Here is an 18,118-nt window from a genome sequence, read left to right on the forward strand (position 1 = left end):
AATTGGCGCATTGCCATTGTTTTCTAAAAGTGACAGCTAGCTGTTTTTGGCTGTCTGGCGTATTACACTATGCATTATGTTCATCCAAATGCCTGTGAAAATTCACTATAGTATGCTTTAAAATTGGTGCTCTCTGTCAATGATAACCATTAGTAAGACTCTGAAATCACCAAACGTGCCATGGAATTATCAATTTGCATGTCACTCCTCTGGTTGTCAATCTGCACCTTGACTGGGGCCTAAAACAGTAAATAAATTGAATACTTAAGCAATCATTTTCACAAAGAAGCGCTTATAGACCATCAACTGCAGTATACTAGAATCCTCCGACCTGGTCCCAAGGTACTTCTGCCCTGAGGCTTCTGATTTCCCCACACAACTTCATATATCTTCTAACAGAAGTTCCTTCCTCTCCCAGAGATCAGGTCTTTGGAGCTTCTGTTTGTGTTCCTGTAACTCTGGATTTTTTTGTTTTTTTTTAACTTAAAAAAAAACGGGATGGGATTACTCACCCCATGCACAACCCTTCTCCTTTCACAGCCATCCTAGGATCGACCATGGCAAAGTTAAACAACATCTGCAGCAACCCAATCCTCCAAGAGAACCACAACCTTGCCGTGGATTGCAGACTTGAGAGCCTCAACGATCTGGAGAGCTATGCCAGGTGGAGTCAGGGCTTTATGCTTTGGATTTTGGTAGGGTCACTCATGCAAAAAAAGGTCAAAGGGTAGAGGCCAGATTAAGGGTGATCCACTGGTCCTCCAGGTTCAGGGGTTCAGCTCAGGGCTAACAACATGACTGGTAAAACAAAATTGTTAGGGAAACAGCAATGAAGAATCCTCCCACATCTGAGTGCAATACTATTCCTGAGTCTCCACCCAGGACTTGCGTGACTGACAGCAGTAAAAACCAAAAAGAAGCTACGGACATCATGAAGGAAGCCCTAAACACCACCAAATGCCAGTGGCATAGTGAGCAGTAAGACAATGACACAAAATGAGCTGGAGCAATTCCAGGGTTAAGGTCGCATTTATGGAGGAGAATGGCCAAATGACATCTCAAGTTGAGATCCTTCATCACATCAACTGTTCATCTCCCTCCATGGATGCTACCTGACTTGCTGAATTCTTCTAACACTTTTTATGTTGCTCCACATTTTTCAGCATCTGTGATCTCATGTGCTTCCAAGCAACATCTTCATTAAGCACTTCCTCTGGAACACCACTCTTCCGGGTTTCCACTGAATTTTCTGAAAGAGACAGGCTATCATTGGAATGAAGGAAAGCACCAATATCCATTATAGTTCTCTCACCCCCAGAGAAAAGTTACACCACAACTACTGGCCTGCCTGCAGAGGAACATAACTGAATATAATTGAAATCACAACAGGATGTATCATCACTACAGTAAAAATTACACCATTTTTATAAAATCACAAAGTCAGACAATTCATTTAATCAATCAAGATACATTTTAGAAAGTCATGAATGAAGTGCCCTTACTTCATAATCAAAGAGCAGATGGAAAATGTGTTGAGTCATAGTATCACAGCAAGGAAGCTTACCAACCTTGGTCTAGTCTCCCAAAATTGAAATAGACAACAGAAATTTAAAATTTATGCTCAATGATTTTCTGACTGGTTAACTTGTTGAAAAATAGCATGCAATATATAATGCTGAATTTCTCATAAATGCTGCTTTCAGAAAGGTCCCCACTTTTCCTGAAGTTTTCTTTATGATGTTTTGGTTAAAAGGCAAACAGACAATCCTATGGATCACCTCTCTTGAATATGACATTTAACAGAAGTAGCTTTGTTGGAACCGTCAACAGGAAATTCATCCCTGTTGCACCATTATAATTTTATTTGTATAGTTTATCGCTTTTCAAGTCAACTGAATTTGAGGTGGAGCTCCACTTGAAGATTCTACTGATGTATACTGACATTGGCCCATTGAAGGAAATAGCAAATGCTTAATAGAATTCACTTACTCCTCCTTCAATTCCCATCTTATATTCTTACTGACATCCAGATAAAATTTCCAGCTAAACACGTCTGACAATATCTCTTCCAAATATCCTTCTCTTCAACACCGAAATGAAGTTTCAATTGAACACCAATTTCTTCCAGAGTACAGATTTTCACCTACCACTGATAGCAGACCTAGATCGTATATTGTTTAAATGTTAAGGCAGTTAAAGGAGCTGCTGAAATCTATCATCTTTCGGTTACTTTGCTGACAGCTTCTAAATTTGATAGCCAGACCTTCATCAGTTGGGTACAAACCATTTCTTTGCCAAGAAATTAGAAAGTTTTTTAAGACTAAAATATACCACTCCGTTCCTAATGTGGAAACATAAATTTAACTAACTCTGCATAATTATCTCTTTTTTTGTAAGCTTTCTGCATCTAAATATAGGCTCTAGGGAGAGCTCAGAGAAATCATTTTTTGAAAACCTTTGACTGTTCCTGTATTTACATGTCAACCATGAACTCACAGGTTATTTTGTTTTCCATTAGAAAGTCACTCATTCGACCTCATTTGCAGTTGTCCTGCCTCTGACTCAGACAGAGCATGACAGGGTTTTTGAGTACAAAATAGAGACTGGCACTGCAACACAGAAATGAGGCAAACCTGCAGTATCAGAAGTCCTATGATTTGGTGAAATGTCAAACCAATTCCGACCCCAACAGGTTAAGTCACAAAATCTCATGGCACTACTTTGAAGAACAAACCAATTAGACCTGGTGTTTTGTTTTCTAGCTAATCTTCAATCATTGGATTATCAGAAGATTACTGCATCACTGTGGAGGTTTTTGCAACATGAACACAGAGACTCCTACCTAATGGTAACACATAATGTAAAGCATTCTATCATGCCCTGCGATTATAAAAATTGCTATTCAAGATCTTTCAGATCTTCTGTAAGAACAATTATATCTTCACTTCAGTCCCACAAATGTTTTGATTACATTTTATGCCAGTATTAGACATGCTGACATAAGAATAATGGATTATGAATAATATCTCCCAGGCATTAGAAATTTTCAGGAGATGGTTATGATAAACAAAATTCAGTTAGTATTTTATTGTACAGTTTTAATTTAAGGTAGAGGAGGGCAATAATCAAAGTCTAGTACTATTCTCATTCATAGCTGTGTTTCTTCTTCATTAACAGGACAGGTTTCCCCCACTATCTGAAAGTACAGTGTTCCTATGAAACCTTTCGTAAGCCGAAATGGCGTAAAGCGAATAAGAAATTGCTATTAACTTGTATGGAAAATTTTTTTTTGAGCGTTCCCGGACCCAAAAAATAACCTACCAAATCCTACCGAATAGCACATAAAACCTAAAGTAACATGAACATATAGTAAAAGCAGGAATATGATAAATACACAGCCTAGATAAAGTAGAAATAATGTATGTACAGTGTTTATTTCACTTACCAGAATCGGGGAGATTCAGCCAAAACCAATTTGTAGAGGAAAAAACAAAATTCAGCACATACACACATGCGCATGTACATGCACGTGCACACACCTGCCCGGGCAAGACTTCACAGTTATGGTTATCTCTCTCGGGGTAAACACAAGTTTAAATCGGGCACCTTTTCTCATAAGTGAAAATCCTCTTCAGATTTCTTTTGGTTAGTGAAAACAGGTAATGTTGTAGGTCTTTTGTAAAAGCAAAGTGGCGTAGAGCGAACTTTCGTAAAACCAGGAATAAAAACCTGGAATACTAAGCCCTCACTCTTCGTTTGACCTTTTAGTTATCTCCTGCTGATAACGAATTTGTTTGCTGAACACACTCCATTAAAATTAAAACTGCTTAACTTTTTGAAAATTAACAGATATCTATTTCAGCATATACAAGTTTCCTATCATCAATAATCTATAGGTTAAAGGGGAGTTTCTTAATTATATCAAACTGAAATATACCAAATTATCTGGCTTTTCTTCATATTTTTTCCCCCAAAGTGTTCTACATGCACTATCAAGTGTTATGAAAACCTATCAATAAATGGAATAATCTTTTCAAAGTTAACTACCTTTGCAATAAAATTTAACAACCATGCAGCTCTTTGTGGACAGGTTGAATACAGCCACAGACAGCCACAATGAAATGACAGGCTTTCCTACTTCACTGGTTACATGGAATTAGTTACTAAAAGGAGGTAAAACTTACTAAATTCAGTCACAAACAGGAGAGAATCTACAGATGCTGGAAATCCAAAACAAACCACACAGACTGCTAGAGAAATTCAGCAGATCAGGCAGCCTCTAAAGAAATGAATAAACAGTCAATGTTTTGGGCTGAGACCCTTCATCAGGACTGGAAAAAAAGATGTCAGAGCAAGGGGGAAGAGGGGAGGAAGATGCACAAGGTGGCAGGTGATGCACCATCAATAACTCACTCTGAGACCTGAAGGTGAGATATCGGCTTTTATTGACTGGAAGAAAGAACAAGCAGTGGTTGACCACCATGCTACATCCTGGAGAATGAGGGCCGGGCTCAGGCCTCAATCGCCTTTATACAGGGGTCTGTGGGAGGAGCCACAGAAGCAGTCAGCAGGGGGTGTGTCCAGACAGGTATATGTAGTTCACTACATTCACCCCCCCTTTGTTTTAAAAGAGAGTCCCCGTGTGGCGAAGTTTCTTACAAGTACGTTTACAGGTTAAGTCTATCAGGTGATCAAATCTGTCGCTGCGATCTACGTAGCACCGGCTGTGATTGCACAGGTGCCGGTGGTGATTGCACCAGAGACGGTGGTTGTGCTGGTTCCGGCCTAACTGGAGGTGTTGGCCCACTAGGTGTCAGTGATCCCTCACATGTGTGTGAGGCGCCTGGTATATGCGCATACAAGACGCCCGGTATAGGAGTGTCATGAGGAGTCTGTGTAGGGCTCGCTGTGCATGGTGTCACCTCAGGTACAGGGTTCATAGTTACCGGAGAGAGTTCAGGGTAGTGGTCTGCTGCTCCTACAGGCGCCAGGACGCGGACGAAGACCGTGTCCTCCCGCCCATCAGGTAAGACCACGTAGGCATACTGAGGGTTCGCATGTAGAAGGTGAACCCTCTCAACCAGTGGGGAGTATTTATTGCTCCTCACATGTTTCCGGAGCAGCACTGGCCCTGGGGATGTCAGCCAAGCTGATAGGGTGATCCCAGTGACAGACTTCCTGGGAAAAGAGAATAGGCGCTCGTGAGGGGTGGCATTGTTGGACATACATAACAGGGAGCGGATAGAGTGGAGTGCCTCAGGGAGGACCTCCTGCCATCGAGAGACCGGCAACCCTTTTGACTTAAGGGCTAAAAGTGTGGCCTTCCACACTGTGGCATTCTCCCTCTCCACCTGTCCATTTCCCTGGGGATTATAACTTGTGGTCCGACTAGTAGCAATGCCCCTAGCCCCTGGCACAGCTCGTCACTCATAAAGGAGGACCCTCTATCACTGTGGAGATAGCAGGGATATCCGAACAGAGTGAAGAGCTGGCGCAGGGCTTTTATGACGGACGTGGCAGTGGTGTCGGGTCAGGGGATGGCAAAGGGAAACCTCGAGTACTCATCGATAATATTGAGAAAGTAGACTTTGCGGTCGGTGGAGGGAAGGGGGCCCTTAAAGTCAACGCTCAGTCGCTCAAAGGGGTGGGTGGCCTTGATAGGTTGCGCCTTTTCAGGACGGTAGAAGTGCGGTTTGCACTCAGCGCAGACTTGGCGGTCCCTGGTCATCGTCCTGATGTCCTCAAGGGAGTTCGGCAGGTTCCGGGCTTTCACAAAATGGTAAAATCGGGTGACCCCCGGATGGCAAAGATGCGCATGGAGGGCATATAGCTGGTTGAGCTGTGCGCTAGCACACACTCCCCGGGATAGGGCATCAGGGGGATCATTGAGCCTTCCAGGCCGGTACAGGATATCATAGTTGTAGGTGGAGCCTTCTATTCTCCACTGCAAAATTTTATCATTTTTGATTTTGCCCCGCTGTTGGTTGCTGAACATGAACGCAACTGAGTGCTGGTCGGTCAGCAAGGTGAACCTATTGCCAGCGAGATAGTGCCTCCAGTGCCTAATAGCTTCCACTATGGCCTGGGCTTCTTTCTCCACCGTGGAGTGCCGAATTTCAGGGCCTTGAAGGGTACGAGAAAAGAATGCTACTGGCCTGCCTGCCTGATTGAGGGTAGCAGCCAGCACAAAATCGGAGGCGTCACTCTCTACTTAGAAGGGAATGGTCTCGTCCACCGCATGCATCGTTGCTTTGGCAATGTCCCCTTTAATGCAGCTGAAGGCCACGCAGGCCTCGGCAGAGAGGGGAAAAGTGGTAGACTTGACCGGGGGGCGGGCCTTGTCTGTGTAATGGGGGACCCATTGGGCGTAATAGGAAAAGAAGCCCAGGCACCATCTGAGGGCTTTGAGAGTGGTGGGAAGAGGGAGTTCTAACAGGGGGCGCATACAGTCGGGATCAGGGCCAATGACCCTGTTTTCCACAACATACCCGAGGATAGCGAGTCGGGTGGTTCCAAACACACACTTGTCTCTATTATAAGTAAGGTTCAGGGCTTTGGCCGCTTGGAAAAATCATTGGAGGTTGGCGTCGTGATCCGGCCTGTCATGACCACAGATGGTGATGTTATCCAGATAGGGAAATGTGGCCTTCAGTTGGCACTGGTCCACCATCCGGTCCATTTCCCTCTGGAAGACCGAGACATCATTTGTAACACCAAATGGGACGCGCAGGAAGTGATGGAGCCTGCTGCCTGCCTCGAAGGCGGTGTAGGGGCGGTCCTCTGGGCAGATGGGGAGATGGTGATAAGCAGATTTCAGATCTATGGTCGAGTACACCTTGTACTGAGCTATCTGGTTGACCATATCCGCGATGCAGGATAGGGGGTACGCGTCAAGCTGCGTGAACCTATTGATGGTTTGACTATAGTCCACGACCATCCTATTTTTCTGTCCGGTCCAAATAACAACCACCTGGGCCCTCCAAGGGCTTGTGCTTGGCTCAATGATCCCCTCCCTGAGCAGCCGCTGCACCTCTGACTGAATGAAGGCCCTGTCCCCCGCGCTGTACCTCCTGCTTTTAGTTGCCACAGGTTTACAGTCGGGGGTCAGGTTGGCGAACAGCGGTGGGGGAGGGATCTTGAGGGTAGAGAGGCTATAAGTGGTGTCAGTAGCGCAACTGTCGGCATGGTGCTGGGTGGGATGTGTGGTTCGGTGTATGTGTGTAGTTAGTAGCGGTGTATATGACGAAGTCCCACAAAACTGAGGATTCCTGACAGTGAATGGTGGGAGGGGCCCATCATATGCCATAGTCACACTTTCGAGGTGGCTCTGGAAGTCCAGCCCCAATAGCACAGTTGAGGCATGACCAGTAGAGCAAAGTTCTGATATTCTGTGCCCTGCACCACCAATGTCGCTACACAACCCACCCGGATGTCTGTGGAATGTGACCCAGAAGCCATGGTGACCCTCTGGCTTACCGGCTGTATCACGAGTCCGCAGCGTTGCACTGTGTCCGGGTCAATAAAACTCTCAGTGCTGCCCGTGTCAAACAGGCAGCTAGTCCTGTGCCCCTCCACCAGGATGTCCATCATTGACCTTGCAAGCTGATATGGGGCACTTTGGTTGAGGGTTACGGTGGCCAGAGTTGAACTGTCGCCTTGGTGCCCAGTAAGCATCAGTGGGTAGGGGACGGGGCATGTGGCGCCGACAAAGGTGGCCGCCCCCATCCGAGCATGCAAGATGGCGGGCAGGCAAGATGGTGGACCCCATGCCTCACACGCAGCGCTGCCCGACCCCGCTTGTGGTTTAGACTTACAGATCTTGGCAAAATGGCCCTTCTTCCTGCAGCTGGAACAGGTCACTTCTCGGGCCGGGCAGCATTTTCGGGGGTGTTTATCGAGTCCTCAGAAGTAACACTGCACGGGCTTGTGGCTGGCAGCAGCTGTGGTTGGGTTCGGGGAGTTCATGGAATCGTGACTGGCAGCAGCGTTGGCGAATTCGCTCACGGGAACCGGCGGAGGCGGAGTCTGAGGTGTCCACGGAACCGGCGGGGAATCGCGCGGCTGGACAGCATCAGCGTTGTGCAGAGCAGCCTCCAGTGTGTCGGCCGTCTCGATCGCCAAGCGTAAGGTTAGATCGGCATTTTCCAGCAGCCACTGGTGCACATACACTGACCTGATCCCTGTAACAAAGGCATCTCGTACCAAGAGCTCCGTATGCTGTTCCGCCGTGAGTGTTTTGCAGTCGCAAGTCCGCAGGAGTGTCTGTAGGGCTCGGAGAAACTCGGCGCTCAATTCTGCAGGCAGCTGCCGTCACGTAGCAAAACAATGTGTTGCGTAGACAGTGTTCACCGGCCGCAGGTACTGTCTTTTGAGGGCGTCCAGTGCCCCTTCGTAGGTCGGCAGACCTCTGATAAGTGAGTAAACTTTCGGAGTGACCCTCGAGAGGAGAATTCGGTGCATAACAGCGGGTTCAGTTACTCCTCCAAGTATGATTGGAAGCATGCAAGCCAGAGTTCAAATGCAAGAGCTGCTTCAGGGTCTTGGAGGTCCAAATCCAACCTTTCCAGACGTAAAACGGTTTCCATGTTTTAAAACCTCCAGTCAATAAAATTGATGCACCATCAATAACCCTCTGAGACCTGAAGGTGAGATATTGGCTTTTATTGACTGGAAGAAGGAACAAGCAGTGAGTGACCACCATACTACATCCTGGAGACTGAGAGGCCGGGTTCAGGCCCCAATCGCCTTTATACCGGGGTCCGTGGGAGGAGCCACGGTCTGTGGGAGGAGCCACAGGAGCAGTCAGCAGGGGGCGTGTCCAGACAGGTATATGTAGTTCACCACAATAGGTGAAACCAGGAGAGGGAGGGGAGCTGGGAAGTTGACTGGTGAAAAGAGATAAAGGGCTGGAGGAGGGAGAATCTGATAGGAAAGTGTAGAAGATCACACTCAACAAAATGTATAGCACGAACATTTCAGAAACAAAAACTCTTCAATTTGCTTTACCTTAATTTAGAGATGTAGTGCAGAAAAAAAGGCCTTCCAGCCCAATGAGCTGCGTTACCCAGCAACGTACCCATTTAACCCTAACCTAATCACAGGACAACTAACAATGAGAAATTAACCTACTAACTGGTACATCTTTGGACTGTGGGAAGAAACTGGAGCATCTGGAAGAAACCTACGCTTTCACAGTGAGGATGTACAAATTCCTTACAAAAAGTGCTGGAACTGAACTACAAACCCTGAGCTGTAATAGCATTGTGCTACACTACCATGGCAGCCCCTTATCCTTAACAGTTTTTAAAAAGAAACTAAGAATAAGGCAAGAGGAGCTTAACTTGCAAATTCCAATTTTATTTGTGATATGCATTCTGTAAATTCCAATACAAAACAAGCCTAAGCAAAACCTGTTAGGATACATATAATAACTCAAGTAGGACCCAAACCCATGCAGTGGAAAACATCTCAACACGATTCAAAAATATTTAATTTCTACTTGTATTTTATGACAAGCAGTGATGAACAACACTGGACTACAAACAGGGTTGCCACATCATTCTCCTTCAGAGAAGAGCTTTCTTCCAATCCCACATTACTTTTAATTTGAGACTTTATTTGGAAGCATGGTCTGAGATTTACACTATTCTTTCTGATCACAGTCTTTTGTTCAATCTGTTTAGCTAAAGGCAGCAAATCAGATGGTAAAAAAAACATTATGTTGCTATACAAAATATGAAACAAACATTGAGACAAATTTGGGATTAAAGGGAGAAACTGAAGAGTACAAACATTAAAATCTTTATGATTTAAAACAATTTTTAAAAATTCTTCTACAGGAATGAAACCTCAAAATTGCGATATTATTGTTTTTTTCCCCAGAATAGAGAGATTGTTCAGCAATAATTATAATTTGCTGTGTTGGATTCCGATGCTTTTAAACCAAGATTCTATTCAGAAATCAGAAGGCAAAATGTGTTGCTTCACTATCATTTTATTAAGAAGCACTAATGGAACAAAGAGAGCTAGAAATGTAGAGATTCAGAAGTCTAGAAACTAAGAACAGAGAGTCTAAAGGCTAAAAGGAAAGATGGCGGAACAATATGGCCGTCCCTCCTTATAGTCCATAGATAAGAAACATTCCATTCAATTTGCAGGCAAGGGTCAACCAATCAGATAGCCCCTATTCAAATAATGCAACACTTGAAGCTTCTTGAGCTTTTAAGAGTAATACAAAGAACTGTAACACTAGGGGACACACTGAACAATTGCATACACATACAGTGATCAGTTGGAAACATACTGAACAGTTACATGTATACAGGTAGTTATAAAAATACTATCAGGCATAAATTGTTAAATCTGCAAAGACAATAACAATTAAACACTATAATCCAATGGGTACAACACGGAAAATACAGTTAAATCTGATCAAGGTTAACCTAGTCATCCTTAAAATATTAACACCTGTTTTTTTTATTTTTTTTAGAAAAGATAAAACTAAGACCATGAAACAGTTCAGTGCTGATTGTACATGACAAAGACATCAACAAACCCAGTGGACAAAGAGGTCACTGAAGTATCTTTCATATTTTGACATTTAACTGCATTTGTATTGCCAAGAACCTGCTGCAGATGATGCAACATCAAAATTGACAGCAATTACTGACATTTCAACATCAGAAGGACCACAATTTCTGGGCATAATTTTTTTAAAAACAGATATTGTTTATGAAACCACATCATACAATGAGTAGATGAATTAGCAAGTTTTGCTAAATTAGAATATTAAGTTACATACCAATTTCTTGGATTTCTGGCAATTGGGCTTTTAAGGACAAAATCTTCAAAATCAGACAACTATTTCAACCAGTTGCATTGCACTCTAACTCCAAGCTCAAAACTTTGTCACTTAGTCTTGATCCCTCAATTAATGATTTCTGTCTGTTTTCCACTAGGTGGAGCATCAACACTAGACAAAAAAAAAGAGGAAAATTCTATCTTGAGAGTCATAAGGGAAATAAGATTCTGGCTCATCTTATCAAATCTCCTTTGCCAAGTCATAAGAGACCTAAAGAGGGCAGGTGTCCTTGGACCACAGCTGGAGAAACAAAAGGGTTTCAGGGAGAAATAGGAGTATACTTTTTCTATTGTAAAGTTCACAACCAACAAATCGTCCAATTGAGAAAATAAAACTATTAATGGAGCTCATGACTGAATTGATTTTGGATTGTCAAAAACTACTTTGCAATACCTGGGTTATCCTTCCAACTGTACTATACATGAATAATTTATACATGTTTCAAAATAGGCTTGGTACACATATAGTTAAATTTCAGCGTTTGAAAAAACCATGCATGCGGTACACATTTCTGTTCCACAATCTGCATCACATTATGATTCACATCTGCAACAGGTGTGCAGTATTCTACCCCCTCAACAGGGCTTTCTGCAACCGCTGCTGGACGTTGTTTTTATGTCCCAGATGCTGCAATTAGAAATTGCTTGACTAAAATATTCAGCCTACTGGCAGTTCTGAAGCCAAGGACATACTGGTGGCAATCCACCTGATCTTCTGTCATTCCACTGTAAATGGAGTACGAACAGGAATTCCTACTAGCATGCATTAATGAGAAAATTAAAAATAAATTTGATTAAATTATTAGTTATAAAATTCTAATGATACTTGGTTTCACTTAGTTGATGCTGATTAGCTACAAAACCAGTAAACTCATGAATATTCAGATTAATTTACCCTGACATACATCATACATTCAATTATTTTACTTAACTGTACAAATAATTGGATAACACACCAAGATGTACAATCCATTCCCTTTTCTTCAAATTGTAGTATTATACGTATACTGGAGCTATGAACTTAAGCCCAGTCCAGCACAATTTGCATACAGCTGGGTTAGAAATTTTCCACACAAGCTGCTGCTTAGTATCAAAGACTGAAGATTAGTTTACTTACAGGCTTCTGATACTAAAACTGAATAATATGCAGTGTCTGTGTATCTGCAAATATATTTACATACACGTGCATATGTTTATGATAAAACAATTTAATTTTACTACTTGGTTCATATTCTGCATCTGCTTTCATAATCCAAGACCAAATTATTAAATAAAAATGCAACTATTTCTACAATAGCATTTAGAAACTGTAAGTATTAACTTCAGAAATATCGATGCACTTAAAAATTAAATATAATACCCTAACATCCCATTCATCATAACATAAAGACATGCTCTGTCTTCAACTTCAAATAGAAAACAATAAGATTGCTTAAACTCAGTAGATGAATGCATTCAATGTAACTGTACCTCAAATTATTTTTTTATTTTGAATTCTGGATGAAAATTAACCAAATTCAGTTAACTGAGAGTCTTTTGACCATGGGGTCACAAAGAAACCTGGCCTTCATAAATCAAAGTACTAAGTACAGGAGTTGAATGTTAAGTTGTACAAAATGTTGTTGGAGGCCCAGTTTGGAGTATTGTGTGCAGTTTTGGTCACCTACCCACAGGAAAGATATCAATAAGATTGAAAGAGTGCAGAGAAAATTCATAAGGATATTGTCAGGACTTGAGGGCCTGAGTTACAAGCAAAGGTTGAATAGGTTAGGACTTTATTCCCTAGAGCATAGGAGAAAGAGGGAAAATTTGATTAATGTATACAAAATTACAAGGGGTGTAGATTGGGTAAATGCAAATAGGATTTTCCCCACTGAGATTGGGGTAAGGGTGAAAGATGAAAAATTTAAGGGGGAAAACAAGGAGCAATTTCACTCATGATGGTGAGAGTGTGGAACGAGCTGCTGGAGCAAGTAGTGGATGCAGAGTCAATTTCAATGGTTACTGGAAACTTGGATAGGTACATGAATGGGAGGGGTATGGAGGACTAAGGTACAGGTCCAGGTCAATGGGACTAAGCAGACTAGACAGGCTGAAAGGCTTATTTCCATGCTGCACTTTTCTATGACTCTATTAAGCTGGCATGAAACAGACAAGTGTTAAAGTAACATTTACAGATCCTTAGCACTATCACAACAGCTCTTCCATACTCAATACATTTTCCCACTTTTGATCTAAAGTGTGCAATTATAGATGAAGTCATAGGGAGATGGAATTAAGTAACTTGAAACAAATCAAGTATCAAATAACATCAATCAAAAAAGGTTAAATTCATATGCTTGCTTCATATAAATTTAATAACATAATATTTAACATCTCAATAAATGAAAAATGCAGCCAGTGCTAACTGAAAACAAAGTTGAATTACTCTGAAGACCTGAACTGTTCAGATACTGTCATTACTGTGCTTTCAGGACAAATCTCAGGGGATTTTTTTTTATATAAAAGTTTTTTTTTTGCAATTCTAAGATTGAATTAAAACAAGAATTTAAAATCTACAATGTGTGTTTAAAATGTAGACAATTTGTTCACATGAAGTGTTACAAGCTGCTTAAATTCAAAGTAAATTTTCAATGTACATATATGTCACGATATACGACCCCGAGATTCATTTTCTTGTAGGCATTTATAGTAAATACAAAAAAAACTGTATACAATAAGACAGGCACACAACTGATGTGCAAAAGCCAAAAAAACTATAAATACAAAACAGAACAAAAACAAATAGTTATAGAAAACAAAATAATAACTAAGCAATAAATATCAAGAACGTGAGATGAAGGGTCCTTAAAAGTGAATCATGGGTTGTGAAAATTTCAGTGTTGGGGTGAGTGAGGATGTGAAATTAGCCCCTCTGGTTCAAAAGCCTGATTATTGAGAGGTAGTAACTGTTCCTGATCCTGGTGGTGTGGGTCCTGAGGCTCCTGGAGTTTCTTCCTCGTGGCAGCAGTGAGAAGACAGCATGATCTGGGTGGTCGGGTTCCTTAATAATTGATGCTGCTTTCCTGCAAAGGCACTCCTTGCAGATATGCTCAGTGGTGGTGAGGGCTTTACTCGCTGATGGACTAGGCTGTATCAGCTACTTTTTGCAGGTTTTTATGTTCAAAGACATTGATGTTTCCATACCACACCATGATGCAACCAGTCAGTATACTCTCCAGCTTGCATCTGTAGAAGTTTGTCAAACTGCCATGCCTCCTTTGTAATGTCCCTTATATGCTGGACCCAGGACAGATCCTCTAAAATGACCCTCTCTGCCTCTGATCCCCTAATGGGGGGTGGCTCAGGGACCTCTGGTTTCCTCCTCCTGTAGACAATAGTTAGCTCTTCAGTTTTGCTGACATTGAGAGAGAGGTTATTGTTGTTGCAACATTCAACCAAGTTTTCAATCTCCCTCTTACATGCTGATTTGTCTCCACCTTTAATTCAGCCAACAGTGACGGTATCATCAAGCTTAAATATGGCATAGAGCTGTGTAAGCCTCACAGTCATAAGTATAAAGTGGGTAGAGCTGGGGGGTATAAGGACATAGTAGTTTTGTAATGCACCAATCATGTGTTATCTTGGTTTCTTGCTTGTAATTCTGACGATGGGCTTGATGCTGCATCATCACAGCTTAGAGGTACTTTACTGCTGCTTGGATTGACACAATCACATTTATTAGGATTCAAAACTCACCATGCTAGTCATGTGTTTAACATATCCTGATGTATTTGCATTTGTGCAACTCTATAGCATTGCACTGTTAATTATTAACCTGCTGACACTTGCTGGAAAAATGGTAAACGACGCATAAATCAAATGTTGATAATATTCTCTTACCACCGTATCGGCATTTTCAATTTGAACTGCTATATTCCAGAAGAGCAAAAATGCTACCTGGTGATAGAAAGGAAGTGAAGGATTCAGTGGAAAACATTATCCTTTCAGGTTGAGTGCTCATGCAACTGCTTGGGACCAAACAGGCCTTATTTTTAGGGCCTGACACCTCACCACTCTCATTCCAATGGACAGTGCTCACGACAGTATACTGTTTCAGAGATAAAAGTTATGTACCTAAATAACTGCTTGAAGAAAATAATTTAACACTTCTGAATAGTGCTTTAACTGAAATTGGACAATACGTTTCTTAATTGTCTTACCTAATGCTTTACTGAATTTTATAAACAATTTTTATAATCAGGAAATAATAGTGAGATAAAATGCATTCACAATGTAAACTTTCACATATCACATACTGTACTCAAGTTTTAAATTGAGTGAAAAATGGGCAGAAATCAATTCAGGAAGAAAGATTTGCCGAAGTCACAATAAAATATTCACAAGTGTCACACATGAAAGACCTGAAGTGTAACTGATGCACCATCAATAACTCACACTGAGACGTAGGCGAGATATCGGCTTTTATTGACTGGAAGAAGGAACCAGGAGTGAGAGTCTATCATACAATGTCTTGGAGACTGAGGCCGATCTTCAGGCCGCAGATCTCCTTTATACAGGGGCCTGTGGGAGGAGCCACAGGAGCAGTCAGCAGGGGCGTGTCCCGACAGGCACATAGTTCACCACAGTAACAATAGTCACTGACATTAACTGATATACAGCTAAACAATACATGACACATTGAATCAAACATTGCGGTGAAAAATCATAAATCCGGCCCGAAATGTCGACCATACATTTTCTCCCCATAGATGCTGCCTGGCCTGCTGAGGTCCTGCAGCATTTTTTGTGTGTTGCTTGAAAATCAAAATAACTTTTTTTTTTCCCCCCAGTTTGAACATTATTATTATCCTCGTTGATTCTTCAAAGAAACAGTGATATTTCTTTTTTTCAAACTACACATACCACACGCAGAATAAAATTTAAGCTTGAATATGCATGCACAGCATTATCAGAAAAAGTAGTAATGCAGATTTTACACCATCAACCCCATGTTAATCTATTTTTTCCACAATTAACATTAAATGGATTCCACTTTAATTTACCAGAATCTAACAGGAACCGTTACGTCAGATCACAACACAAAACTCACAAGCTGTAGTAACCTGATGGCACAAGAACGAAGTGGTGATGAGTATTTATTCACATATTGGATCTAGCTAGCACTGTGATGGGCACAGATTAAATTGTAGCAGTTAATAGATGTATAAAACACTATCTTTAAGGAAGAAAACTGCATGGCGACATTAAAATAACAGGAATATAATTAATTGAAAGGCTTGGGCAAAGATTAAGCAGAAGTTGGACGGGCCCATTGATGGCTTCCAGCAGCGCATCGTTCTATTCTCATGCCATCTCTGTATTTGTGTGTGCAATGTTGGGTGCCTCCCGTACCGAATACTACTGAGTGCATGTAAGCGCTACACACACACACACACGTAAAACTGCGGAAAGGAGAATTCAAAACTGACACGTAGAGTTAAATGGTTAAATCAGCTATACCTACGGGTGGGAAGAAATGCAAAGTGCCACTTGCTTCACGCGCGTTCACCACTGGGGGCTCTCAAGCTCTTCGCAAAGACCCGAGTACCGCCGAGGCAGACAGCAGCGGACGGCTCGCCGAACCCACCGGCAGCAGCGGCTCAGCAACATAACTTGCTGCAATCACACCACAGAGCGGGGTTTCTAATACGTGGCCCCCTATCAGTGCCACTGACGAGCGCTGCAGACCTGCGCTAACAGCCCGTGCGTGGCGGTAGGCGCTGATGCGGGGATGAGGTTTTAAACCGATCTGGTCCTGTTCCAAGCCGAAAGCTGCACAGTTCATGCAACGAAGCGGCAGATCGGGTGCTGCCGTGCCAGTGAAAGAATGCAGGCAATTTTCCAAGTTGTCCCCTCTCTGGAGCCTTTGCCAGAAGGAATCGACTGACTTTGCCAGCAGGCGCAAAACTACTCCGAGCAAATCAGAAATGACGGCCAGTCTCCCAAAACCGAGCGCATGATCTATTCGAAGCATTTAATGCAAAACCTCCCACTTCTATATGCACAGAAAAATAAAAGTTTGCTGGTGTGTAACACCGACTCATCCGCCGTGAATTAGTAACGGTACAATCAGCCAGATCTCATTTGACAGCAATATTAGAGTCAGCCTAGCTTAAAGCACTTGCCTATAAAGGATTCACAGAATCATCGTACCGATTATTATATTTACTTAAAATATCAGTACACTTACAGAATAGAGAAGAAAAAGTAAAACTCACCAACTTACCATCGAGCGAATAATCCTGATAGTCCCCCCTCACACATACATTCACAAAACCATGAACGATAGCCGTCTACTCCACCACTTCACAAATCGTTAAAGGATGGTTGCTTGCGGTTTTGCCAAGATATTTTAAGTTAAGTAACTGATGACGCTTGTTTGCTGGCTAGTTGACTGGGAGCAGGAAGCCTCCAGTTTCCCGTGCACTGTTGCAGATGCTCAGACCGGCGGCTCGTCCCCCCCCCCCCCCCCCCCACGGACGTGGAAGGGGAAAGTGTTTCTGAAATTCAAACGGTTGATAACCTTTGCATCCCAATCCAAGCTCATCCCATGCTTGTTATCACCAGAGTCATTCCACTACAGGAGGAGGAAGAGGGTGGTGGTGGAAGAATCGCCCTGCTGCTCACCCCCTCGCCACTCTGACCCGGGACCGGTGCGATGCGACTCTCCCCACTGCCACATCCAGCCGGGTGCTGCCTTCGGGTCGCGTTCTGCAGCGTTGCGCTCAGCTCAGCCCTCGTCCAACTTCACGTGGGCGACAAGAGGGCGGAATACCAATTATAAGTGCCACTCGGCGGTTAACCTGGCCCTTCGCTGCGCGCTGCCGACACTTCAGTTCGGGCTTTTGGACGCTTGCGCACTGGAGATGAAATTACTGGGCAATTACAAACATCGTGATTTCTTTACCACTTCAATCATTCAGCAGCCGCGCAACCTGGAGCTGATTTAACATTCCCCGTTTAAAAATCAAAGCAACAGTTCTTAATGAGCCCAAGCTACGGTTTCATGTCTTTCATGTTAATTGATTATTTTATCCCTGTGACTATTTGTCGTGGTTCGTTTGACAGCTTTTATTTTGTAAATCAGAACTATGTTTAATCACAGGTATTTTGACTCCAATGGGGGAAAGAGTTGATACATTTATTTCACATCACGTTGGTCCGGATTCTTTTCAATCTCATCTAAGTGTTCTTCCCGGCGGGAGGCGAACTGCTT

General features: G+C 42.7%; 1 protein-coding gene across 2 annotated transcripts in view; it reads right to left on the bottom strand.

The window, feature by feature from the left end:
- Window positions 1-17,738, bottom strand: part of lrrc4ca (leucine rich repeat containing 4C, genome duplicate a) — a 1,033,148-nt gene extending 1,015,410 nt beyond the window's left edge. For both annotated transcript variants that reach the window (XR_009513335.1, XM_059975961.1), the window contains exon 1: window positions 17,129-17,738. The gene's annotated coding sequence lies outside the window, so the exon portion shown is untranslated. The remainder of the gene's footprint in view (window positions 1-17,128) is intronic.
- Window positions 17,739-18,118: the final 380 nt, after the last annotated feature.

The sequence above is a fragment of the Hypanus sabinus genome, chromosome 7 (assembly GCF_030144855.1).
Source record: "Hypanus sabinus isolate sHypSab1 chromosome 7, sHypSab1.hap1, whole genome shotgun sequence".
NCBI lineage: Eukaryota > Metazoa > Chordata > Chondrichthyes > Myliobatiformes > Dasyatidae > Hypanus > Hypanus sabinus.